Source organism: Dunckerocampus dactyliophorus, chromosome 18 (genome assembly GCF_027744805.1).
Source record: "Dunckerocampus dactyliophorus isolate RoL2022-P2 chromosome 18, RoL_Ddac_1.1, whole genome shotgun sequence".
Classification (NCBI taxonomy): domain Eukaryota; kingdom Metazoa; phylum Chordata; class Actinopteri; order Syngnathiformes; family Syngnathidae; genus Dunckerocampus; species Dunckerocampus dactyliophorus.
This window is the reverse complement of record NC_072836.1, coordinates 4847305-4875158: the sequence shown is the minus strand read 5'-3', so window position 1 is coordinate 4875158 and position 27854 is coordinate 4847305. Positions and strand designations below refer to the sequence as shown.

At 42.7% G+C, this 27854-nt stretch overlaps 1 long non-coding RNA gene across 2 annotated transcripts; it reads right to left on the bottom strand.

Annotated features, from left to right (window-relative positions):
• LOC129171322 (uncharacterized) lies at positions 1-27667 on the bottom strand. Of its 2 annotated transcripts, none has more exons than XR_008566771.1 (3): positions 1840-2084; positions 1573-1645; positions 1-106 (listed from the first exon to the last, which is right to left on the bottom strand). It is a non-coding gene; the product is annotated as an uncharacterized LOC129171322 (long non-coding RNA). The 2 variants fall into 2 exon arrangements; XR_008566770.1 differs by lacking the exons at positions 1573-1645; positions 1840-2084 and adding exons at positions 26926-27067; positions 27527-27667 and having other exon boundaries at positions 22-106.
• Between the last annotated feature and the right edge of the window lie 187 nt (positions 27668-27854).

Genomic DNA, 27854 nt, shown 5'->3' with positions numbered 1-27854 from the left:
CACCACTGGCCGGGCCCCACTCCCGGTGCTCCCGTGGGACAGCCTGCTCTGGAATGCCGCTCATGGGGAAGAATCTCGCTGTAGGCGCTCAATATGTCACATGAGTCTGGGGAAGAGAAGCAGCGAGCGACACGACGGGTGAGGGTGTGCAGTGGTTTTCAACAAGGTGTCAGCAGGTCCACGTGTTTGAATGCGACATACGACACAAGCCACCCCCCCCCCAGATTAAAGGTTTAAAGGGTTCTGATTAATAGGCTCAAGACACAGTGGGCCGCTCTGAGCTGGGTGTGGAATTAGGGTAGCATTAAGGGTTACTGTGCAGCCGCACATTAGATATATTAGAGTGTGGGTACATTGACTCTTACAATTACAGACTTATTATGGGCTGCAAGGTTTTTTATTTAGCCCAATGTGGCCCATAAGTCAAAAAGTTTACTAACTAAATAACTAACCAAAGAACCTACTGACTAGTAAACAGTCAAAATGTGTAAAAAAAAATGTAAACAGAACTCATTAAGCATGTTGGAGGTCCCCTGTCAATCTTAAATCTTGTGTGCAACAAAGATTATTGCATATCTTTTGACAAATAAAATTAAGAAAATCCTATTTATAACTAGACGGCAAACTTTTTCCCCTCATTGTTTGTTTTGTTTGTTCCTGAAGTGCCAAGAGAGAAGTGAAGACACGGATTGACACCCCATCTCTCCTGCAAAGCCTCCCTCCTCCGCCTCGCCAGATTAAGGGATTAGCAGGCGAGGCGAGCGTTAAAGCTGGCTAATTCTCACCCAAGCACACAGAGATGAGGCTACCCGGAGCCTCGCGGAGCCCCAGCGGGCCCCCGTGAAGCAGCTGTGTGATGGTGGCGAGCTAAGAGCCACTTCTTATGACAAACGAGAAACTTATGTACACTTTGACTGCAGGTATGTTACGTACTTTTTCTATTTGCTTTTAATCTATGTTGTATGTCAATGTTTATGTTCCTTTCTGGTAGGACTATTCTACAACATAGTTTCTTTTATTTATGACCTCAGCTGTATTTGTTGTTGACGCGAGCTGTCGCGCATTCTGTTACAGGGGAAACTAATTTGATTGGTTTTGTCAAATGTAATTAAATGGAGCTGCTGCTCCAGGCTTAGCGCAGAGTATAAAAAAAAATACATGTTTACAGCACGCTTGACGATACCATTTGCCATGCTATACATGATTATAAAAATCCATAATTGTAATATCAATATTTGAGGAGTAGGGTTAGCATCTATTTATACTAAAAAGGTGACTTTCTGGTCCTGTCTAACGACGTAATGCCTCACAGTTCATACTCCAAACCAGCAGGGTGCACCATACTACAAAAGACTCAGGATGTCTACCTAGCTTAGCAAACAAACAAATACTAACTGAAGTTTAAATTTGGCATTAAGTTTGAATGAAACCATAATTTAACAGCACATTTTACTCATGGATGTTGAAAAACTCAAGTTAGTGATCAAAGCACTAAGACCGTTGAGGCCTAAATTAGCTTTTAGGTTACTTGTCGCTAGCTTGGTCAGGCTAAGGCATGGAGGCCTCACTTACCTCCATGTTTCCGTAGTCCCCTACAGCCAACATCCCTATTTGCTCCTTCCTCGGACATAGACAACTTGTTTTCCTGACGTCACACAAAATCCTGTGAGCTTCAGTTTGAACATAATCCACTCCTGCTTCAACAAGTGTCCATTTTGGTCTCAATCTACACTAAACTACCCTTTACAAGACTGTACATCTTTCTAACTCCAGAGTAAGAAGTTGTACCTTTTTCATGGTTAAAAGAGTATATATATATTTTTTAATCTATGGACTTACCTTCCCTTGTGCTCTTCCTATGGTGCGTCAGGCAAAAGAGTCCCCAATGACCTGGCAAACATTTTATTAGTTCCTGAAGGGTAGGTCTAAGTGTGGGTAAGTATGGGTGCCACAAATGCTCGTGTCACAAGATCTCGCAAGATTAAAACGTGACGAGATTTTTCGGTAAGTAATTTTTCGGGCCTGGGACGATAACAAATAAATTAATTAATTACATAATAAATGAAAATGAACTCCATAATTTTGCCAGCCTTAATATATTGCCATGTGCGTGCATGTTTGTTTTCCTCGTCTCTCGCCTCCCAACAGGCAGGAAGAGAAATCACTCTGTGCATTGCTTTCAGCATGCGCAGTTGTTCCATAGAACAACGGCATGAAGGGAGTGAACCCTTTTGTCAGTCTTAAAGACTCAATCTTGTGTATCGTCTGGTCTCGTGAAATGAGTGCCTTGTGACGCCCCTAGTAAGGAGCCATTAACATTTGGCTAAAGGTGGAGTTACAGAAAGTTATTTCACCATTTGATGACATCAATGGACGCGTCCCCCCTTCAAATAACCATAATGGCACCACTCATCTGTTAGTCATCCTCCATGAATCAGGAAGTAGCCTTCTCCCGAACAAACAGATGGAAAAGCAAACGCAAATGTGACACTTTTGTTAACAGTGGAGACAATTACTTTCAACACAGCAGGATGTGAGAAGTTGGACGTTAAAAATGTCATCAAAACCCCTGCCTTTGTCCCACCTCTGTTATGGCTCTAAGGACAATTGACTATGCACCAGCTGCTTGTTGGCAAAAATGTCCAATAAGACTAGAAGAAATTGCCAGAAATTGTCTCTCTCTAGTCACTTTTTTGGAAAACACAATCTAAATGGGTCTGAATACTCAATAACATAGCGACAAAGCTGGCAACACCCGTCCCTCCTACTACGTGTTCTTATTCTCTGTCAGACCAGGTGCATATGGGGTGTTAAGACGCAGAGTTATGATGCCATCTACTGTACGGAGTTGGAATGACAAGCTATGTTCACAGACAGTGCCATTATAATGTGTTTAGGAGCAAGGGTGAACAGGTAGCGCGCAAATGTATTTGTGGTGGGCCGCCATAAATGAATGAATGTATGGGAAACATTGTATCATAGTACCACACTAGGGCGACAAAGAAACGTACGATGAAAAAATATGACTGGACAAAACTTTTATTTAACTGCGTCACAAAGCAATACAGAGGCATTCTGGAATGGTTATCGTCCCACAAATTGACGCTAAACAATATTAGTGTCCACATTTGTGGAGACCAAATAAAGCACTAATGTTATGATAAATAATAACATATCATAATAATGCAATATTTCCTTTAATATGTGATCTTTCACTGTTGTAAAGTTGTGGAATTGCCGTTTGTGGCATGTTTTTTCTCACCATTTCTTGAAATGCCCGCGTTTCAACTGTATTAAAGAGCACCATTTCTTTTCCGTTGACTTTCTGTGAACGCACACAATTTTGCGCTGTTCCGTTTGTATTTACGTTGTCGACCAAATGTCTCAGTGAGTGTTGACTGTTGAGACGAATGCGCTGCATCTTGATGTGTAGTTTTTTGGGAAAACTGGATCGGTTGGACGTGACTGAGGTGGGAAAGTTTCTTTTCATTTATTAATTGATGATTAATATATGCTTAATTAATATGTTGTCATGTTTTAATGCCGCAATATCATGTGACATCCATCGTTTTTTCTCACAGCGCTTTATGTAGTACTAAATATTGATTTACATTATTTATGGGAAATAGTGTTGTTGCGTTGTGTTTAAAAAAAAACTTAACTGGACAAATCAGCAGTCATTGTCCTGGAAAGTTTGCTTATTTGAATTAGTTAGTTGAGTTAGTTTTTCCCCCAATATATCAATTATCATGTATATTCTAATCCCCAGTTGATATCCCATGGGATCGAAAGCTCAAAAGTGGTACAGTATGAGTCATTTTTGTTGTTTTCTTCATGGCAAGGCTGGGAAAAGTGTAGCAAACGGCACTGCTAATGGCTTCCTCATGCAGCTCACTCCAGGTATTTGTCTTTTATGTGTCTGCAGGTGGCCCTGACACCATCCATCATCATGAAAGCAAAGAAGAAATGGAAGGAACTCAAAAAAAAAAACTCATCAAAAGATAGCGGCTTTGTGAGGGCGCTTTATTTGTTTTACAGGCCCGCGGGCAAATTTTATAACGCCAACCCTTTAAAACAATCGTTCGCTGCTTGTGGAGTTTGACAAAGGTTGCAAATTTGGCGAGACACAAAGGCAACACAATGCGGCGCGGCGGCTAGAAGTAGATTTCCCCACGGCGTGCCATCACCTGCGCACAGCCCATTCATCTCAGGTTGCGACGCACACTTTGGAGACCCGAATGCAGTACGGATACGGTAAACACGATGAAAGCGAGCGGGAGAAAGGAGGGGAGGGGGGCGCGGAGGGGGCCACGTTTCGGGCGCGTGCTCTCCAGCAGGCAGCGGACAATGCAGAGCTGGCAGAGAGGCTGCCTCGTGCCAGGGGGAATACAGTGCCACATGGCGCCCCCTTATGAGCAGGGGCCAGCCCTGGAGGGTGGGGAGGAGTGAAGGGGGGGAAGGCGTTGGCCACTGTGCATGTGTGCTTTTGTGCACGCACGTGTATGTACATGTGTTTGCATGCGTGTGTATGCATGAGCGTCCATAGTGGAGGATGTATCTTTGAGTTTGGGGCTGTAGTGTGTGTCTGTGTGTGTGTACACTGAGAGGTGGAGCACAGGGTGGGTGTGTTGGAGGGGTACGGGGGGAAGGCGAGGGAGGGGGGCGGCTGAGTCCCACTTCCCTTTTGCATCTTAAATTCCTCAACATCTGTTCAAGCCTTCTCAGCGGCAGCGGCGGGCTGCGATGTTGGTGTGTGTTGCGTGTTGGTGTCTGTCTGCGTGTGTGCACGCTCCGCTGAAGGTGCTCCTTAATTAGACAGAGGCTCGTTTTCAGCAGCACTTGCAGGTAATGTGAAGCGCTCGCACTCGAATACTGAAAAGGGAATCGCGTCACCCGCAAAAAGCTGCGACACTATCTTCAATGTGACACATGCTGGTCAAGCCAACATTCATTTTCGTTACGACGACGGCGTCATGGCTGAATTGGGTCAACCTGGCGCGTGACCTAGCTAGCGCACGGCTTTGTCTTGTTTTGTCTTCTAGCACAGATTCCAAGATGTGGGTTAGCATTAGCATCCCATGTGCACACATGAATGCGGAATGACAGCGATCTCGGAGATGAAATATTCAGGCCCCTCGTGTGCCCTCTCTGGAGTGAGCGCGACGGGAGTTCCGGGGCGCAAAAACAAACGGGACGCAGCTGCGCGGGCCTTTTGATGCCGTGTTTTGTTTTCCGACTGCCATGTTTCCGCTCGAAAAACTTTTAGCTTGTTTACAAAAGTTCATTTTTTAATTAGGATTTTCGTTTTTGTGGATGAAAAGATAGAGGATTCCACACACAAACATACTAATATCAATCTTAGTAACCAGCCATCTTTACTTGTTGATCATTGCGAGTTTTCCCATCATCGACACACAAACACATAAACAAAACGCTGCTCTTCATTATTGTCATATTGTGTTATTGTCATAGTATTAGCGTTATTGGGCAACCATGTACCAATGACTGTCTTTTGGTCAGGAAGATACAACACATGCACCAACTGTGTGATTTAGGACATGTCAATATGAGCACGGATATTTTCAAAGATGCACATTTCCCCCACAACAGTGTTTAAAAAAAATGACACCCATGAGAGTGGAGTCGTACAAAATGAAACCAACACCCCTAAGTCAATAATTTCATGTTCTCAAGGTTTAAAAACGTGAGTTAATGTCCCACATTTCATATGACATAAACCAAAAATCGCAGTTTTACTCATCCCCACACAAACACTGAAGTTCTATGCAGTTGTGTTGTTTTAAGGACCGACTGCAAAGAAAAACAGTCAAAGATCGCCTATTTGACAGGACCACTGTGCTGTTTCTAAGAACCTAGAGTATTGCAAAAATGCTGGTCAAAGATTGTTTACATGCCAAGGACAGCTCTGCTGTTTTTAATAACCTACTGCAAAAATGCTAGTCAAAGATCCTTTATATAACAGGAGCACTGTGCCGTTTTTAAGGACCTAATGCAAAAATGCAAGTCAAAGATCCACGATGTGACAGGAGCGCTCTGCTGTTTTTAATGGCCTACTTCAAAAATACATGTCAAAGAGCCTCTAAATGCCAGAAGCACTCTTCTTTTTAATAACCTACTGCATTAACGCAGTCTAAGATCCTCTACATATGACAGGAGTACTGTACTGTTTTTAATAACCCACAGCATAACTGTGAGTCAAAGATCCTGCACATGGCAGCAGCATTCTTCTATTTATAATAACCTACTGCAAAAATGCTAGTCAAAGATCCTCTATATGACAGGGCTTTGCTGTCTTCTGTTCTGAATATTTTTAAGGACATCCTGCAAACACACAAGTCAAAGGTTCTCGATATGACAGGAGCATTCTGCTGGTTTTAATAACCCACAGCAAAAATGCTAGTCAAAGATCCTTTATGGCATAAGCGCTCTGCTATTTTTAACAACCTACGGCAAAAACGCAAGTCAAAGATCTTCTACGTGACAGGCACGCTCTTCTGTTTTTAATAACCTATACTACAAAAATGCTATAGCCAAAGATCCTCTATATCTGACAGTAGCACTCTGCTGTTTTTAAGGACCTAATGCAAACATGCAAGTCAAAGATTCTTTATATGACAGGAGCACTCTGCTGTTTTTAATAACCCACAGCAAAAACTCTAGTCAAAGATTCTCTATGGCAGATGTGCTCTGCTGTTTTTAATAGCCTACTGCAAAAAAAGATCCTCTATATGACCGTGCTCTGGACAGTGGTCTCTCCCGGGCTGGTCCGTTGTCATTCCCGGGCTGGATTTGGCCCGCGGGCCGCCAATTGAATATCTATTCTCTACAAGCTCTTTACGGCCCTGGCTGACCTCGTGCCATTCTCATGCCACCTTGACGCTAGGTCTGCCAAACTTGTGTCACATCATCGCAGACCTGGTGTCATCTCGTCAAAGTACATATGCCAACCGGACGCGGCCGCCCTCCAACCCGCCCGTGCCAACGTCACGCTACATCGGTGGCAATCCTCGGGCGGCAGCGTGCCAAAAGGATGGGATCTCCTTTTGGGGTGCCTGGGCGGCGGGCGCTGCAAGTGGGGAAAGGTCAAAAGTGTCTTGTGCTTTGGAGTTGAAAGAAAACGCGTGGTTGCGGTCGTTGTTGGTCAGTGGATGCAATAAGCGGCGAACAACGCTGGCGAGCCCCGTCTTAGATGCTCTCATCTCAAAATGTCTGCCTGTCTCGCAGCCCGTCTCCCACCAAAGCCCCTCACCTCTGCCTCCCGCTCTCCTTCCCCTGATGCCTGCTGGCACTTTGGGAGCAGTGCCCCTCCAATCCCCTCCCTCTATCCCCTCCTCCTCCTCTTCTGGATGCCAGCCGACGGCCCTCGCAGTGTGGCACGCCATCTGCTGCCGCCCGCCCCGGCAACCCATCCGCCCCTCCCTTCATCACTGACTCCCACCGCCGCCGCCGCCCCCAACCCCTGCAGACAGCCGCTACCCACAATCCCCCTCTGCCTCAGCCCGCACGCCGCATCGAACAGGAGGCTTTCGCACAGATCACTTCACCCCTCCGATGCCCCCCCCCCACCCCATCCCTGCCAGAGAGGAGGATGACGGGGAGAGCGTGTGGTGGGCGCCTCGTGGGCAAGAACATGTACAAAAATACACAATGCAAACATTTTTTCAGTTTGTTTTTTTTTTTTTTTTTAGTTCAAGAGGTTCATATGAGGTTCAAAGGTTTCATGTTTGATGCCTGCATCATTGTTAGACATTTGGAGGACAAAATAGAGGTCAAAGTTTAAATGGGTCACGCTCTAAATGTGAACTACAAAAGGCACCAGTGATGGGCGATACCTCTGATATTACCACGTAAAACAGCAATACCAATATATTTGGGAAACAAACAACATCTTGTCAAATAAAATTCGTAATTACTTATTTTACACTAAAATAGATGCTTACACTTCACATTTTTTCTGATCAATTATACAGGTACATTACAGTACATAGGGCCGCACGGTGGTCTAGTTGTTAGCACGTTGGCCAATACAGGAACAGCCTGGAGATCGGGAAGACCTGGGTTCGATTCTCCCCTGTGTGGAGTTTGCATGTTCTCCCCGTGACTCTAAATTCTCCATAGGTATGAATGTGAGTGTGAATGGTTGCTTGTCTATATTGTCTATATTGCTTGTCTATTGGCTGGCAACCAGTCCAGGGTGTACCCCGCCTGTCGCCCGAAGTCAGCTGGGATAGGCTCCAGCATGCCCCCGCGACCCTATTGAGGATGAAGCGGTATAGAAAATGGATGGATGGATGGATTGCAGTACATACATACACACACAGTTAGGACCCTATGAAATCTGTTCCATTTTTTTTCCCAAACTCCGTTTATTTTCTTCCAAATTCCACTCTTACCGTTTTAATTTTTCAGACTTCCACTTTTTACCTTTTACACTTATTTTACCAACATAGTGTGTGCTTTTTGGATTCGTGAAGAAAATGTCTGTTAATTAAGTGCAAAAATTCTTACACTTATTGTTGCAATACATCGTTGGACAATCGTACCCAGTAATTAGTAGGGATGCTCCGATCAGGGTTTTATGCTGCCGAGTCCGATACCAATCATCCAGGACTGAAATCAGCCGATAACAATACCAATCACATGGATTAATTATACATTTTTCAATGTATCTATAGTGAGTGCTACTGGCCAAGGGTGCTGTATAAAGGGGAAAAGAAGAAGAGAACATCATTGGTGAAACTTCCAGAGGATGACACGCCTTCTTTCAGGAGACTTTGGATGTGAGAGTACATTGGTGGAGCTCTACCAGGACTTCCAGGTAAGTGAGAGAGCACTCGGCGAAGCCGGTGTCTTCCACTGCTGAGAAAGACTGCTCATCTCGTCCAGTAAATTCAATTATTTTTCGGGCTATTAGCTTAGCCTTCTGACTAAGTGTTAGCCACATGGCTGTTTTAGCTGCCCTTTGACTGATGATCACACCGAGAGCCTCAAAAACTCATCATACTCCGTCAGTTGTTTGTTCTTCATGTGCTGTATTAAAGCTTTATCACATGCTACCCCCTCAAGATAGTTTTCGTGGCATGTGTTGACAGTTAAGTTCATAAATTGTTCATAGATAAGTTCATAGATATGATTGTTATTGTTTTGATGGAAAGTGGGAGGACAACGCTGCCAAAGACGTTAGTTAGGGCAAGACACTACACTGCATGAAAGGATGGCTGCGGTTGCAATAGTGCTAGCCACAGGTGATCGACTTTAGCGATCGACATTGAAAGGCATTTATGCCGATACTGAACGGTGGCTGATCGATCGGAGCACCCGTAGTAATTAGCTTGGCTAACTTTTATAATGGGATGTCAGCCTGCAAACATTTCTACAAAGTCTTCAACAAATTGCCTGGCTTGCGGTTAAGGAAGAAGTAGTTGCCAACTCAGTTCCAATTGTACTGTAAGATACTTTTTATGACACTCTTATTTTGTTTGCACAGTTAGACAGGATGTGGTGCTCTTATTTTGAAGGCTGGAAGTGTATTGTGTGTGTTGAGAATGTCTACTGATGGTTAAGACGAGCTGGGAGCAGGAATAAACGTGCCTCTCATTTTATTTCACTCAGAACTTGCACGACATCAGCAGGCATCATAAAATGCTCGCTTACATTAACAAGCGGTAAAAGACAACGCGGTGTAAACACACTCATAATGTCTGAGTCTCTCTCTCTCACACACACACACACACACACACACACACACAGACACACACACACACGCACACAAACACTAGCATGCTCTGCTAAATAAGCAAAAACAGCTAGCTTCCATTCACACTCCGTTAGAGGAGTTTTTCCGCCAACTTTCGCCAGTGTTTCAGGCTGCCGTGTCAACATGTTTAGTTCGGGAGGGGGGCTCGTGTTTGTGATGACATTCTGCCACGATTGGGCCGTCCGCTGGGCAAATACTTCCCCATAAAAACGTTCCTTTTCCACACAATAATAGCATTTAATTCACATGTCAATTTCCGCACGATTCCGCGTTTAACAGTAGATTACATTTTTATTAGCAAATTCTGTGATTCCATAGGGCCCTAGACAGTACAGACATATTTAATATGTTGCCTCTATTTTTCCTGGCCTGCATTGTTTACCGACTAATTTACTACACAAGGGACACAATGAGAGGTGAAAGGAAAAGTATTTCCTGCCAACACCAACATGTCAGTAAGACTCAAAAATGATATTTCTCATCGACAAATTAAATAATGTCACATGATTCATTCTAACTGCTTTTCTCAACCGCACACCTTCCCTCAAAGGTGTCAAAATATCCATACTGTAAGACAGGAATCAATACCAATATCGAAAACTTTGTTATTGGTCGTATCGATTTTGAGGTTTCCATCCGTCACTGCTGCAGACTTCCAAAAGGTCAAGGTCAACACAAACTCAAAAACATTTTCTATAACGCCGGTCCTCATTAGGTTTCACGGGTGAACTGGATCCTATCCCAGCTGACTTCGGGCACCCTGGACTGGCCGCCAGTCATTCGCAGGGCTAACAGATCAAAACCATTAAAAAAAAAAAAGTATAAAAGTCAAGTGCAGTCATGCAGAAGCAAAGCACAGCCAGCACTTTGCTCTCTACCTGCTAGCTCTGCAAACAGATAACAGGTTCTCAATAAAGACTGCTGCTGAGTTCCATTTCAGAGCCTTTACTTTGAAGCACTGCAAAACTGAACATACCAAAATAAATCATGTCAATTATGACTTAGAAAAGGTACAAAATAATTTTTATAATGACATTCAACATAAACAAAATACAGTTAAACAAATGCCCAAGCTCAATGCTAATGTACATTGAAAATTCCATATGCGCACTAGCGATTAGTATTAGCGATTTCCATCGTGATTTCGAACACCTCCAAATATAACAATTAAATAGGCAACTAAGATGCACATTTAACTTAAAACAGCTGATATATAAAAATCATGTAATATTTACCAGCAAACACCTGAAGGCTCAGCAAGATATAGGACTGACACATCCAACATTTTCATGGCAGCAACTACTAACTTTCTTCTATGAAAGCGGGTTTCAAATAGCACTATAGAGCGTTGTCGCCACCTTTAGGAGTAGTAATAGACGACTTTGGCTTTTTTCGCTCCATTTTGGGTTATTGAGGTGAGAAACACTATTGAATTCAAGAAATAACTCATGGCAAAACAGGAAGGTGGTGTCTCACTGCCACAACGTGTCTTTAGGAACACTCACATCAAAAATCACTTCTTCAATAAAGGTAAAAGTAACCTTTCATTTATCATTTATATGCTTTTGGAATTGTTTGCTGCATGTGAAACTATAAAAATGTGTTTTGTGTTAACATTTTTAGCTTTCGGGAACTGATTGATTGGATTTACATTATTTCTTATGGAAAAAATGTATTCAGTGACTGTCTGTCGGACCTTCTGGAACTAAGTAATGACACTAACCAATGTTCCACTTATTCATAATGCATGAATTTAACTTTCAGAATATGCGGCGGACCAACAAAAAATGAGCTGCGACCTGAAAATGGTCCCCGGGCTGCACTTTAAACACCACTGCCTGATCCACTTTACAGCCACTTGTGGGAATATACACATGGTATCTCGAGTATTGTGTGTTATTTGCCTCAATTGGCGTCTTTGTTTAGCATTTTGGGCGCGGTGATAACATCTCTCAGCATTCCCACTCAACATCTAATCAAACTATTTCGTTTTTGCAGGATTTTTGAGGTGGGGTGACGTGATGTCGGCGCTCCCTGATGTCGATTTGATATCCGCATCAAACTACGGCGGCACAGAGCGGCGGGCTATTTGTGTTCCATCCATCTTTGTGCGGCTACGGAGCCTCTTCGCTGGCACTCTATCCATCAATGAGCGCAACATTAACTCTCTGGATCGGAACCAACATCCCCAGATCTCTCGCCATCTCTCTTCCCCGCCCCTCGCTCTGCTAAACACACACACACACACACACACACACACACACACACACACACACACACACACACACACACACAGCAATACAAGCCATGGACCATTAGTATGCCATCCACGGGAGCACAAAAAAAAAAAAAGAAACCCTCCAGTTTATTTCCTGCACTCATCCCAAATTCTCTTGCTCTGTTTGAAAAAAACGCGCATTCCCATTTAACGAAGCCCCCTCTGATGTGTGGCTTGTCTCCATTCACCTCCTCTCCAGATCCGCTCTCTTCTCTTTGTCCCCCCCATCAGTTGGTGTTAATAATTTAACTAGTGAGCTGGTGCAGAGCTGGCCCCCATCCAGGCCTGCCGATTGCCACCGTCGCTCTATTTATGACACTGTGTGGCCGTGCACATGTGTGGGATGCTGTTATATATGTGTGTGTCTGTGCGTCTTCCCCATTTTGCCAGTAGCAAATTAGCATCCACGAAAATTGAAGTTCGGCGGGGACAACACATGCGTCAGGAACGCTTATTCTTCTCGGCCCAGATGGGTCACGGTGCTGGATCATTTAACTTAATGTTCACACAAGTGGGTTTGTGTGTGTTGGTGTGCTGAGAGAGGAGGAAGAGGAGCGGGTTGGCTGATTGCAGTCCAAATTCAAATTGTATTAATAGTAGACTTCATACTGAACTTGCAGGTTATTTGTGGAGTGGAGGTGTGATGGAATGTTTTGTCACTTTTAAAACAACTAAAAATCTATATATTGCTAAGTATAGTGTACACAGTAAAACTGCGTTACCTATGATACAGATATCACATGAAGTCCTAAAAATATAAATATATATATAAAATATATATACATACTAAAATATTTCCAAGATGATATAAACTATTATAAATATTCTAAAATATTATTAAGCATTAAAACAAAATATCTGTGAATATATAGTATTAATATACTGTGAATGCATGGATTTTTTATTTGACAAAAAATACTATTATTCAAATAAATGTACTTTTTCCTGTAATTTTTCCTAAAATGTGAGATTATTCAAATTATATACATGTATTTCTGTAATTATTATCCAAATATATGTATTGCATCTGCATGTATTTTAAATTTGACAAAAATATACTAACATTATTCACATAAAATAAACAATATGTATTGTGGGTGCATGTATATATGATTTTACTACAACATCTGAATATTATTTACATTAAATATGTATTGCATATGCGTATATGTTTAATTTGACTAAAATATACAAAAATTATTCAGATAAAATAATTGTATTGTGAATGCATGTATTTAAAATTTTACTAAAATATACACATAATTTGACTAAAATACTGTATATTAATATTATTAAAATAAAATATATTTATTGTGTGTGGATGTATTTTTAATTTGATTAAAATATAATATTAAAATTAAATATACGTATTGAGTATACATGTTTATTTAATTTGACTAAAATACTGTATATTAATTTTTATTAAAATTAAACATTTCTTGTGAATGCATGTATTTTTAATGTTACTAAAATCTAATATTGCAATACTGCTCAAAAGAAAAGACGATGTACACAAGAAATGCCTTAATTGCACAATAAAGGCACAATAAAGACGGTGGCACTGAGTAATGTGACTGGAAGATTTTCACAAACAAAATATGGACAAGCCAAATGTCAGCATCGGTTGTATTGAGTGTGTTTGGCTATGCCGGGGAATGCAATCATTTGGTTGCAGGAGTAGATGGTGACAATGTCCTATGCGTACAAAGCATTTCCTCATCATATTGTTGACAACATTGGAATTCAAAGCATAAACGTCAAACTGAATTCCACATCACCTGAAAGTCTGGATGTACTGTACTGGATTTGAGAAGTGTGTGACACGGTGTGAATCTCCACGTCGCCTCCCACACCTCTCACCCTCCCACAGTCCGGCCCACGACGAGTGGATCACGACGCTCACGTTTTCTCACACGCGCCATCATCAGTCATGGCAGGGAAGCAGCCCGTCATCCTCTTTTAGCGTCACTTTACAGCTCCCCAAATGAATGGACGCCTTTGTAGCAGCGCATTTGGACCCAATCCAAAAAAAGGGGGGGATTTTTAGATGTGATTGTCCTTGACTTTGTCTTTTAATAACATACACACACACACACACACACACACTCCCAAACATAATTGATGCCGTTCTTTGATGAGCTATGTTTATATTTCACAGGTATGTTTTAACATTTGAACATACCATGTGGACAGGTGGCGTATGGGCCAAGGAACATTTTTGGTGCAGATCCAGACAAAAGTGCCGTGTTTAACTTTTACAAGATTACAACATTTTTCCATCATTTCTCAGTGAATAATGCATGAATCTTATTAACGGCAAAATTCCCCACATAGGCAGAAGGTAGCTTTACATTTTTGGTGCTGATCCAAATTAGAATTGTTTGGCCTTGGCAGAGGTCTACACGGACAAATGTGGAGCGAGTCAATTCTTTTTTTAAAACCGCGTTGTTTCACTCTTAAGAAAACCAAGTCTCTCCATTTTTAATCTCAAATTGTTGTTTTTTATGTTAAAAATATTAAATTTACAAAGATATTATAGTATCTCAAAGATATTTTGAGATACTTGATTTTGACTAGACAGCGACGCTATGTAGAAAATAAATTCCTCGCCTGTTCAAATGAGCTTTTGAAATTGTTCTGACTGAAAATTGGGTTGCTCTCCTATTGAAAGCAAATATCTCCATTTTTCTTCAATCCAAAAAATATTTTTGTTGTTTTTTATATTAAAAATAATACACAAATCTCTCAATTTGGACATATTTGATTTTCATTAGGCAGCGACATGATGTAATCATTAAATTCTTCCATCAACACTCACATTTGCCGTGGTCTTGTTTGGCCTTGGCGGAGGTCAGTGAAGATAAATGTGGATTGAGGGATTTCATTTTACATGTTGTTGCTCCTGATGAAAGCAGGTATTTCCAAATTCTGTCAGCTTTGATGTGATGTTTTAGCCAGGTATAAAGAAAATCATTTTTTAAATTGTTCTGACAACAAATTCGGAGATACAGCCTCCCCTCGCAACATCCGGTTCGAATATTGCTCTATTATTAAGAAAACAATATTGAAAGACAAGTCATATGTAGTATTTTGGTCAATACCAGGCGTCAGTAATGTTACATTGAAGAGACATAACCTGCATTAAGTCAGCCATCAAACCTATTCTTAAGTTTAGAATAACTAAATTGGAGGCTAACTAGTTAGCTCGGTAGATTGCTATAGCAATGTTAAAGTGGCGGCTGTCTCGTGTCACTTTTGTGATCCCGCAGGCAAAGCACAAGCAGTGCACAATGTGATGAAAATAAAGCTAGTATTGTCGGAGTGTACGTCTATGTATGGCAGATTAATGTTAGACTGGCTATCAATCAACAAACGTCACAGTGAGGATGGAAGATAGGCTGATTTTTTTTTTTTTAATGCCATGTGATTGACCCACATTACGTTCGAGATACTGCAACAAGAAGGAACTTTTCCAATGCTAACGGTAAGTTATTATGTCTTATTATTGCCTATCATGTCTACTATATTAAGTAATACGAGTATAAATGTTACTATAGGGGTGTTATTTCATGTCTATAGGGCTCTAATAATGTTAAAAAACGTTTTTAGAAGGTCAAACAGGTTTTCTATGCTCTAACTACAAAAATATTCAATTTTTAATATTGAACACTCTTTCGTGGAAATTCACCTATCACGGTCGGGTCTGGAAACAATTAACCACAATAAACGATGGACAACTATACATGCTTTTCATTGGGCATGTGTTTTTTCAACAGTTTCCTTAATTTTTCAGTGAATGTTGCATGAATTTTAAAGCAAAGTTTGGGATATGCAAAAGCTGGGTATCTCTGATAATGCAAATTAGCAGAGGTCTATAGCTAAATAATGTGGAAAGATATTTTTACCCAGTGTTGCTCTCCTATGGAAAGCAAGTTTCTCCATTTTTATAAACATTGAAACACATGGCAATTGTTTCTGTAGAAATATTTTATATAAAAAAAAATTAGGGGTGTCACGAGACACCCAACTCACGAGACGAGACGAGGGGCGAGACTGGGTCCACTAGAACAAAACAAGAAAAGATTTTAACATGAATTAAAAAAAAAAAAAATACAATGAACGCACGGTGGCAGAGTGGTTAGCATGTTGACCACACAGTCAGGAGGTCGGGATGATCATGTCTCCCCGTGCGTGCGTGGGTTTTCTCCGGGTACTCGGGTTTCCTCCCACATTCCAAAAACATGCATGTTAGGTTAATTCCTACTCTAAACTGTCCATGTGAGTGTGAATGGTTGTTTGTCTATATGTGCCCTCCGATTGGCTGGCGACCAGGCCAGGGTGTACCCCGCCTCACGCCCCAAATCAGCTGCGATACGGTCCAGCATACCCCCCGCGACCCTAATGAGGAGGCATAGAAAATGGATGGATGGATAATGAAAAAATATGACAGGACAAAGGACAAACAAACCGCATCACAAAACAATGCAGGTGCGTTTTGAAAGGTTTGTTGTCCCACAAATTGACACTAAACAATATTATTGTCAACATTTCCTAATATCCTAATTGCAATATTTCCTTTAATATGTCATCTAATATTTCCTTTAATATGTCATCTTTCACTCTGTAAAGATGTGGAATTGTCGTTTGTGACGTGTACATTCTCGCAGGCAATTCGTAATGTCTATCAAACGTTTGGAGCATTTCTTGAAATGCTGGCTTTTCAACTGTATTAAAGAGCAGCATTTATTTTTGCTATGAATGCACGCAATTTTGCGCTGTTCCATTTGTATTTTCTTACGCCTCAGTGCGTGTTGACTGTCAGAATGAAGGCTCCGCATCTCGATGTGTAGTTTTTTTCCCAGATGAGAAAGCTGGGTCGGGTCGATACGTCTGCAAGTTCGTTTTGTTGCCTTTTATGTTGTTACCACTTTCAAATAAGTTCGGCATACTGGCTTGTTCGTGTTGATGGGCTCACCTTGCTTGTTATTAATATTCCCACACGGGGGCTGTGGCATTGGGAAGCATCTTTTTCCCTCCTAATTTCTACTACATTACCTTACAGTGTTCCTCACAAAGCTTTTGCTGTGTGTATGCTAGCAGCCCCGCCTCCCCCCACAGAAACAAAGCGACCGTATGACTGACGGGGGTCTCACTCTATTTGCTGTTATTCTATAAAGCGTCTAGGAAGCTCTTCCTGCCTGTTTGGAGGCAAGAAACAAGGAAAACAGACAAGGAAACATGCATGTATATTTCTTCTTCTGAACGAGTAATCCCACCACGTTTTAATCTTGCAAGATCTTGTGACACTAAGCCTGGGCGGAGTAGTGGTCTAATCCTCTCCTGACATTAGCACCTCCGATAAAAGGGAAGTGTTGCTCCCTGAGTTGGGTATGAACGACTCTGATACTGGCTCGTTAGCATCTATTGTTCGGGCTCGGCCCTGGCTCCACCTCATTTGCAAGACTAAGAGCTGTGGGTTTCGGTCTCAGTAACCTGCTGAACACAGGGTCCAAATAAAACCTCAAACCTTTTATCGGAGGTGCTAATGTCAGGAGAGGATTAGACCACTACTCCACCCAGGAAAGGAACCAATAGGAGGAGGGTGTTGGCACACCAATTCCGCCCACTCTTACTGTATTTAAGGCCTAGGCTACCAGCACTTATTAGTTCGCTGACGAAGCTCTTCGGATGAGGAGCGAAACGTCCGACACCTTCTTCACAGAAGTACAGATGACGTCTCAAGAAGCCTTTTCCTCGATGGACAACTCCTGTACGACAGAGAGCCTACACAGACGTCCTATTAAAAATGTAAAAAAAAAAAAAAACTCAAAATGTGGGGACAATTGACTTTCATTAGGCGACAACAAAATGTAATGAAGTAAAACTTGGATCCATATTTATCTGTGCAGACCTCCACTACGGCCAAAAAAGGACAAATGTGGATTGAGGAATTAGATTTTACATATTGTTACATATACCCCGCCACTCGCCCAAAGTCAGCTGGGATAGGCTCCAGCATAGAAAATGGATGGATGGATATTGTTACGTATTGTTCAGCGAAAAGCACGTATCTCCAATATGATGAGCTTTTTTTCTTTCCTAGCTTAGGAAAGAAAACTTTTTTGAAATTGTTCAACAAACTTGGAGATACATTCTTTTTATTGGACAGCTATGTTCACGTTGCAAGATTTTTCAGCATTTTCCTTAATTTGTCAGTGAACACTGCATAGATCTTAATAACAATTCAGCGATATGCAGGAGCTGGGTATCTGATGATACATATCCGTATTGTTTGGCCTCGGTGGAGGTCTATACTGCCATCGCGGTGAGTTTTGCATGTGTCTGCACGGCGAATGAACACCGCGATGATAGTAAACAGACATATGCGAGGCCGCCCACCGCTCCACCCTAACTCCAATTTGATACCTCATAAGAGCCTTTCACACTTGCCGGCGAACACAAACACGGCGTGAATGCCTGCGTGCGCGCACAACCTGCACTGTCATTAATTTCAAAAGACGGGAGGGAGGTCAACACACCAGACGGCGGTTTTTGCGTGCAAGCATGTGTGTGCCGGCGCGAGTGGCAATAGACGTGTGCTCACATGTATGTGAGGATCTATGGGGGTGGGGGAGGGAACACATCAACACACACGCACGCACACACACACACACACACACACACACACACGCGTGGCGGTGTTGACAGGTGGCTGTGGTAAAGAGGTGGTCCCTGAGCTGGGGTCCGCCTGTCTCTGGCTGAGGCAGAGAGGAATAAAAAGCTCCCAGCAGCTGTCGCCCTAATTCCTCTAACACGGTGCTTGTGCTCTGATTAGAAAACAGATCTGGCCTCTAATTTACTCCTGACACCAACTAATGCTCGAGATCTCAATCGCACCGTGCCCACCACGCAAAAATGGGCGGCGAGGCCCGAGTCCGAGCGGCCGGTGTCACACTCAGGTGTGCGTCGGAGAGACGAGCATCGCCAAAGGTGGTGTCTCGCGACACTGCCCAGCGCCAACTTCCTGGAAACGTCCAAGCCTGATTTATTTGCTGCTTTACTTCCTGTGACCTTTTGGAACAACAAACACAAACTGTGCCATCACGGAATAATTTCAAACTAGAATGTGGAAGAATCCTGTGATTTTCCCTTGGAACATCATCACATGATAAATGCCATTTGCGCCCCCGATGGGTTGTGGTCATAATGTTTTGGAATACATGCTAGAATACACATACAGTAATCCCTCCTTTATCACGGTCAATTGGTTCAAGACTCGACCGTGATAACCACAAAGTAGGTTTCCTTATTTATAAATGGAATATTTTCATCGTTAGAGCAAGGAAAACTATTTACGACCTTCTAAATATGTTTTTTAACATTATTAGAGCCTTCTAAAAATAAAAATAACACCAATACTGTCATATTTACACTCCTATTACCCAGTATAGTAGACAGAAAAACAGAAAATAAGACATTTAAGACATAAATCAGACTTGTGCTGGTATGTGTTGCTGTAAATGTGTTCCGGTGCTTGAGAAGCTGAGTGGGGGGCAGCCAGGAAGTGATGCCGGGGGTTCAGAGTTGAGTTTTAGCTTGGCGTGGGTTATGGCCGCAACAGTAGCCTGCGTTAGGGATTATTGTGCCTGTTGTGAGATCATTCAAAGATGCAATAAAAGCCCGGCGGTCAAATCCGATGCTTGTGTGTCTTACAGAACATTACAGTAACATTACTGCCACCTAGTGACCAGTGTAGAATACTACATATCATCACAACATCTTTGAATGCGTCTTCTGAATGCCTTACATTTGCATTTTAGTTAATTTTGCCATTTTTATGTTTGAAAATGATTAATTCAAGCAAAAAAAAACATGTAAAATTTGCTTAAAGATGCATATTTTTAACTAATACTAGGCCACTGAATGAATGATTTATTAATTGATTTTTTTTTCTAAACGTGACAGACTGAAGCCAAATTCAAAGTGCAAAGCGGCAAGGGATTACTGTAATACACAAATCCTCAAAGTTTTAGAATCATTAAACAAATGCTCAATGACTTATGGACAAGTCCCGCCCCCGTAACTCTGCAAAGGTGTTTTTGCTCGATGGCTGCCATGTTTTTCAACCAATCTTGCTTCAATTTTACAAACGTGCTTGGTAGTCCCCTAAAGGTGCGTACCAAATTTCAGGGTGATTCAGGTGCGCTGTCGAGCTGTTTACGTATTTCAGGTCAGTCTCCCTTATGGGGTTTTATAACAGCGCCACCAAGTGGTGTATTTGTCATTATTACTTTTGTATAATAGCACAGGCAACACAGTTGTGCTGCATATTTTGACACATTTTCACCCTTTTTTGTGCAGCATTTCAGGGGCAGAAGAGTTGCAGGATTAAACAGCTATAGAAAATGTCCTTGGTTTCCACCTGGAGTCAAATATGCACATATAAAAAGTTGAAGTCATTAAGAATGCCAAAGTGATGTTTGGCATTCCATTCCAACAGGGAGGAGGAGGTGTCAGGCCCGTGTGTCTGTATGCGCTGACGGGTCCGGCCCAGCAGGGGGCAGAGGTGTGATGCGGGGGAGTGGGAGGTGACAGCTCGGTGTCACACGGCACACTGGGTGTCACCTCGCCGGGGCTCGGGGAGACAGAGACAGACAGCGAGGGAGGGAGGGAGAGAAACAGAGAGTGAATGGAGAGAAGGGCGAGAACACACACGTTCTCGTAATTGTGACTTTGTGGGTACGCTTGTTTTAAGCACCGTTTGGGAGGAGGTCTTGTTGCTCCCGAGAGGGGGGACAAAAGTATTAGGATAGCGTCTACGCGGAAAGACCACATGTGCATGCATGCAGGTAGTGAAGTCACAGGACAATCACAAGTCACAAGTCACAAGCGCGTGTCACCCACATTCACGTCACAATGATCTGTTTGAATGGCTTGTCATTAAAAACACATCCTGTAGGTGGCATCATGACTGCATCCTCGGAAGCACTTCAGCAATGCCCAACAACTAGCTTGACAACCCTGGACAGACGGCGCAAGACTAAAAAGCACAACATGTAAAATCTAAGTTAACCCACAACAACAAGGAGCTTCCATTCTATGTGGGTAACAACAACTAAGCGCTAACAACAAACACGTAACTTTTAACTGTTATTTACAGTACATAGCGCCCACAAGGTATGCTGGGTACCCCAGCGGCAACTCCCCTGGACGCGACAATAAAGTGAGATATTACATGTACAATGGCGTGTACGTTAAATATACATCATTGCACGTAATGGGGCACACCTATTCCGCCTACAAAGCCCACTATTAAAACACATCCAAAATCCTCCAACAAGGTTTTATACACATGCTGTAACCATGTAGTAACAGGTACATTCACGATTACATGTAATACTTAGTATTAGTAATAGTATTTTGCTGTACTTTGGTCATTTTAAGCGTTACTTCCTGTGCACATAACAACACAGAAACAAACTCAAAACTTTTCCAAATTCAAAAATAAAAACACAGCAGCAGCTCCAATATGTAGCGTTAGCTTTTGGTAGTGGCCTGAGGCATTGTGAGCAAGTTTGTTGTGAAGCTAGTCACTAGCCGGCTAGGAGCTAGCCGGTGTGGTGTGGCGAGGTGTCACTACGCCAGTAACATAGTTCTTCGGCGTAACAATGTTAACAATAATAACAACAATGTCGCTGTAGCTTGGTTAATATGCAGGTCACATTATGTAAATGGAGCATTTTTGGCAGTTTTTGGAGTTTTTTTCCAGAAAGCTTTATAGGCAGAATAGTTGCGCTCCATTACGTGCATTCTTAGCTGTCTCTTTTTAGCTGTTTTTATATCGTTAGAATGCACAGATAAGAGAAAAGATGTGTGTGTTCATGTCTCACATAAGGAATTGTGGATGATGGGCAAAATTCCAAAAAAAGTGCAGTTTTCCTTTAAACGGAGCCCAGGAAACAATATGATTTTTTTTTTTATGGCCCGTGCGTACGCTGCACAAAATGAAACACCCGTAAGTCCATAATTTTGTGTTCTGTTGTTAAACAAGATGCAACAACATGAGGTAACGTCGCACACTTCTTATGACACCAAAAGCTCTGTTACCTGTCCATACACAAACGGGATTATGCAAATTAGACCATGACATCATCACCTTCCCCAAAGTGTTCCCACCTGGTTGGATGCATGCAATTGTCAAAAAATGTGAGAGCAAAGAGATCTTGATCAAAATGAAGTCCCAATAGTCCAAATAGTGTATATTATCATGTGGTATGGTATGTGATGTTTTCTTCTATACAAAACGGTCTTTCATGTGCTGCTATAGTGTGTGTGAGTGTGTGTGTGTGTGTGTGTGTGTTTTATTTCCTCTTTCTTCTGTCGCTGTCCCTTGTATCTGTCTCCAGGGACTCACTTGGCATCTCTCCCTACTTTTAATTCTCGCTCGGCAAACTGCTGCTGTCTGAGCACAAGCTGGCATCATGCACGCACACACACACTTTTCACCAATGCACTGGTGCGCCCACCCTCCTCCCCTTCCCTCGTCATCTCCTCAAAGAAGCCATGAAAGACAACCCACGTATTCGTCCCACGTCCGGCTCTGGTGCGACGTACACATGAGTGTGAGTGTGAGTGTGTGTGTGTGTGTGGGGGGGGGATCACTGTCGTCTCAAGTATGGCAGGAGAAGTCGTTAAAACACACAGCAATGAGAGGGTACAAGTGGAATTCAAAGAGATGAGCGCAAATACACACAGAGCGAGATGAAACGCCGAGATGCTCAGACCCCTCCGAGGAAACGCGCTACATCACAAGACACACACACACACACACATGCTGACAGAAGCTGAGAGCCACACACACACACACACACACACACACACACACACACACACACACTACACTAAACAGCGTCCCTGCTAGTCGGAATACAAATCCAGTGTGAAAGAAAACACAAACACACTCGACAAGCCCTTCAAGCATAAACACAAATCAAGGAAATAAAAGGACGCTATTGGTTCATTCCCTTCCCTTCTCGCTCAAGTGGTCCTTTCAGAATAAAGCACCTGTCAGCGCATGCACCACATGCACGCACGCACACACACACATCACCATAAATACGTTCACAAGGAGCCCGACTTCAAACGCAAGAAATAAATAAGTTAAGGACGAGGCTGACAGGGGGATGAATAAATAACACGAGGAGAGTGAGGGAAGCAAACAGGAAGCAGGAAGCAGGAAGGCAGACGACGCCGTGACTTGTGGAAGGAGCCAGGCAGCCAACTAGTGTCACACACACACACACACACACACACACACACACACGCACACGCACACGCACACACATACACACACATCCAATCTCATTTAGCTTCATCTGACATCTATTAGCTCTCCAACTGAGGATAGAAGTACGGCGCCAAGTGCACGTATGTGTGCGTGTGTGTATATAAAATATGACCACCTATGTGCTGACTCATTACTGTATTAAGAAAAGAAAAACACGTTTTACAGAAAGTTCCAAAACAAGAAACTAATTGGAAAGCATTTAAACTGCGTACTTCAATGGTTTGTTTACTCCTGTTCATTTTTGTTCCATTTCTTTCCACTTGAGTGTTTAATTATCTGTGCAGCCCTGCCTTTTATTGCTTTTATTAAGCGCTTTTGCTGTGTTTTTCTTACTATCTGAATTCCTATGCTCCTGAATACACAATGTTTGTACAAATGGCAAGCAAAGATCATGAATGATGACAAATCCTGAGTTTGAAACAAAGCATTTTACCAAAAAAAACATTTGGAGATGCATGCTTTTTAGTGGACACATAGCTATTGCTCAGATCCAACATATTTTACTGTCATTTCAAATGTTTGCATTCACTATCAAGTCCTCCCATTTTAGTCGCTTCGGGGTAGAGGGATTCAAGGTCATGACGCGCTCCAATCTTGTCCAGACAGGAACTTGTGTTTGTGGTATATATTCACGTTTGTGAATGAATGAACCCTATGTCTAAAATGTGGGTGTATGGCGTCAGCATGAATGAATGGTGACTGTGGATGCACAATGGATGCTAGCCAGCAGGTACGCGTGTGAGTGGTAAAAAAACATTTGACCTCCTGTCACTCTCCCATGCCCTGTCACTTCTGCACTTACACACAGCCCGCACCGTACTACCACCTGTGGTCAAACAAAGTATAGCTTCACAATTGTCCCTCGCAATATCGAGGTTGGATTATCACTTTTTCCAGAAATTAATTGATTAGTTAATAAATGATCGCTGTATGGTCTATTATTAGTCAAAACATATTGAAACACAAGTATTATGGTCACTAGGCGGCAGTAATGACACAAAACACTGAGACATTAGCTTACATTACATTACCTTAACACTGCATGAAGTCAGCCATGGCATGTCCAACATGACAGAGTGAAAAAACGTTTCATCCCATCCCGTGTGAAAGTGGTAAATTTTTGGCTTCTCAAGTTTAGAAGACATAAATTTGAGGCTAACTGGTTAGCTTTCTGGCTTGGTAGCTTGCTAGCTAGCGGCCGTCTCGAGTCCCTGCAGCAGAGTTGCAATGTGCAATGTAGAGGTGACTACAGGTGTGTTATTTCATGTCTACAGGGCTCTAACAATGTTAAAAAACGTATTTACAAAGTAAGTAAACGCTCTAACTACAAAAGTATTCCATTTATTAACATTGAACCATATGTCGTGGAAATTCATTTCACACAGTTGGGTCTGGAACCAATTCACCGCTATGAACGAGGGACGAATGTAAACGCCAACGCAAAACAAACCAAATAAACTAAACCCAAATGATGCATAAATGGCTCCTACAAAGTTATTCTCAGTATTATAAAAATAATCAAAATACACAAAACAAATGCAAAGATGCGTTTTTGTCTCAATATTTCAGATGCAATCTTTCAGAAGCCATATTGTCTAACGTCTTCAGTAATTGAAACTGAATTTAAAAAAAACTATTAGTAACTGCATGAGACACGAAGAAGGGGTTGGATTAATTTTGAATTCTGCATGTGATTTACTTCAATGTATCTTGTTAAGCATGTTATGCCCCTGTTGCTGTGGTTCTTTGTCGGGGTTCGGTGCATGGCATCAGTTCTGAAAGCAAACCACAACTATTTGAGGGCTTCCCGTCGCAGGCGAGCGACGGTGGTTGAGAGGAAAGAGGTAGACGGTCGATGCATTACAACAGTCAGCCTTAACAATCCGCACCGCCACAGCTGGAGGTTTTTTATGGAGGTGCGCGTCACGCAGTGCGTTTTGCTTGCTTGCGGGGCGAGCGTGTGGCCTGTGCTGGCACCTCCTGGTTGCAGGGCTGGGGCTGGCAGAGTGCGTGCCTGCAGAGAGGCGTACGTGCGTGTTCAGGTCGTGCGTCGTTATGGTCACACTCCAGGAAGGGAGGACACTGATCTGTTTTCATTTATTTTCATTTGTTTTTCCTAATATTTTCAGGATGAACCGGTAAAGGTTTGACTGGTTGGCGACCCATGATCTAACAATTATTACCTTCTATTTGGCACTACTTGTTCATGCTCATTCATAATAACACTACTGTATAATGGGACTGTCAGAATGTGGCTTGTTGTTCCAAGTCCTTACAGTAGATGGCATCACATCTCTGCTTCTTAACACACCTCATACACACCTGGTTGGTTAGTGTCGCCAACTTAGCGATATACAGTATTCTAGATTCTCTTTTTCAAAAAAATGTCTAATGACAAATCAAGTGACTTTTTCTGGTCTTATTGCACACTTTTGGAGACTCTAAGATGAAAACACGAATGCCGGTGCAACTGTCAGCTCTCCCCTCACATCTAAAAGCACTCACAGGTGGCTCCGTCTTGCTTGTGACATTAAAAAAAAAACACAAATTTGTTTTGCTTCTCATGTTTTTTGCTCACTTTGTCTCCCTGAATCAAAAAAAAATGACATGCACATGCGCAATGGCCAATGATGCAAATTACTGTAGACCATTACATCATCTAGCCCCGCCCCCCCCCCCCAACCCCTGCAGCTCACCACCACAAATAGATTGCAGTTCTTTGGGGAAAACTGGATACAATATTTGCAATATCATTAGTCCTGTTTTTTCTACGTGTTGCAGGTGCGGGAGCGGCCTACAAGACGCAACGGGAGGCCGAGCCACTTCCCCCCCCCCTTCCCATAGGAGAAGGGCGTGAGTGTGAACACAAGTATGCAAATGAAACGGTTATTATTGCATTGCTCATCAAGCGGCGCGGAGAGCGGACATTAATAGGCTGATGAATATGCATGTGAATTTGTTAATTAAGTTAATTATTCTGCCGCAAAATGCATTCGTCTTCCAAGGACATCTTCCCCAGGATTCCAACCTGCTCCGCTCATTAGTCATGCGATATTTTACACTGGGCGCCGGCACGAGAGGTGGCCGTGGGAGGGGCCACGCTGGGGGTCGACGTGTGCACAATATAAGGTCAGCGTGGCTTTGAAGGCACCTCAAGAAGAGCAGCGAGAGCCCCTGAAAGGCGGATAATGGCCTTCTAATGATGCCCAGTCATTCATCAGCTCCTCAAACGTGAGGGGTCGGCAAAAAAGACAAAAGTGCGGCGCTCGGTTACAGTCGGACGTGCGCCCGCCTTTGTGCCAGACGCTCATGCCGTCCCTTTCCTCTCCGCTAATTCCCCCTCTTCGCTGCTTTTGCTCTAATTGCTTATTAAAACCCTCATAAATGAACTTTTTGTGCCAACTTTCCAACACATTAATTAATTGTTGTAGCCAATTAAGTGTCGCTGCGCAAATGAGCTTCAGCACAAATGGTCCTGCAGGGCCCGTCGACAACGCCCCCTCCCCCAACACACACACTCACCAGCACCACCTTCCTGCTCCTCCTCTTCCTCTTCATTGACGACTTTCCCAGCAGCCCTTCTGCCTTTAAAGAGGCCGCGTCCACACAGGAAGTAGGAGACGGTGCAGGGAAGTGTAGTGTCATGCAGAGACTCTTCAAACACCTGAAAGAGACAAAATAAATGACTGTAAATCCTCAAATTACAGCTGGTGCGCTTATTTACCTACTCCACAACAATAACTGGCAGCAGGTGACAAGTACATTTTTTAACCTTAATAATGATTTGGAGTGCATGAGAAAGTTGGAAGGAAAACCTAGCTCTCTTGGTTACTCAATGTTGTGCAATGTTTTGTTTTTTTCCCCCAAAATTCCAGGTGGCGCCCCTGTTTGTGATACAGTCATTTTGCAATGGGGGAGTGGCGAAGTAGGGGCAATTTTGCTGATGAGTTGATCCGAAACAACAGTACGGCACGTGTAACACGCATGACTTTCACACAGACAGCAAACACTGCTGGATGCTGACCACTAATGATACTTCAAATGCAGCTGTTCATGTCAATGTTTTCTGACCTGTTGCTAATTACGAGACCCCGGCGGTTATTTGCTTTTATAGACTTTGCACCTGGCGACTTTAGTTGAATAGAGGCGCTCCACGCAGAGATAGAGAAGGTTATCAAAGCCGTCGTTCTTCCGGATTACAGTCAGTCGTCTTCTCCCATCTTCTCACATCTGCACCTCCTAAAATCAGAGTGGCCTCTCTGTTGTGGACTGACGGTAAAAAAAAATAAAAAAAAGTAATGAGCGTGTGTGCGTGCGACAGAAGCTTCCCTCACCAAAACTATAAAGTGAGACGCAGTTATGGCGTCTATAAAAACACACTGTGACTTGACGTAGTAAAAAAATATTTCACTGCTGGGAACACTGCAGACATTTTTAGGGGGATATGTCAC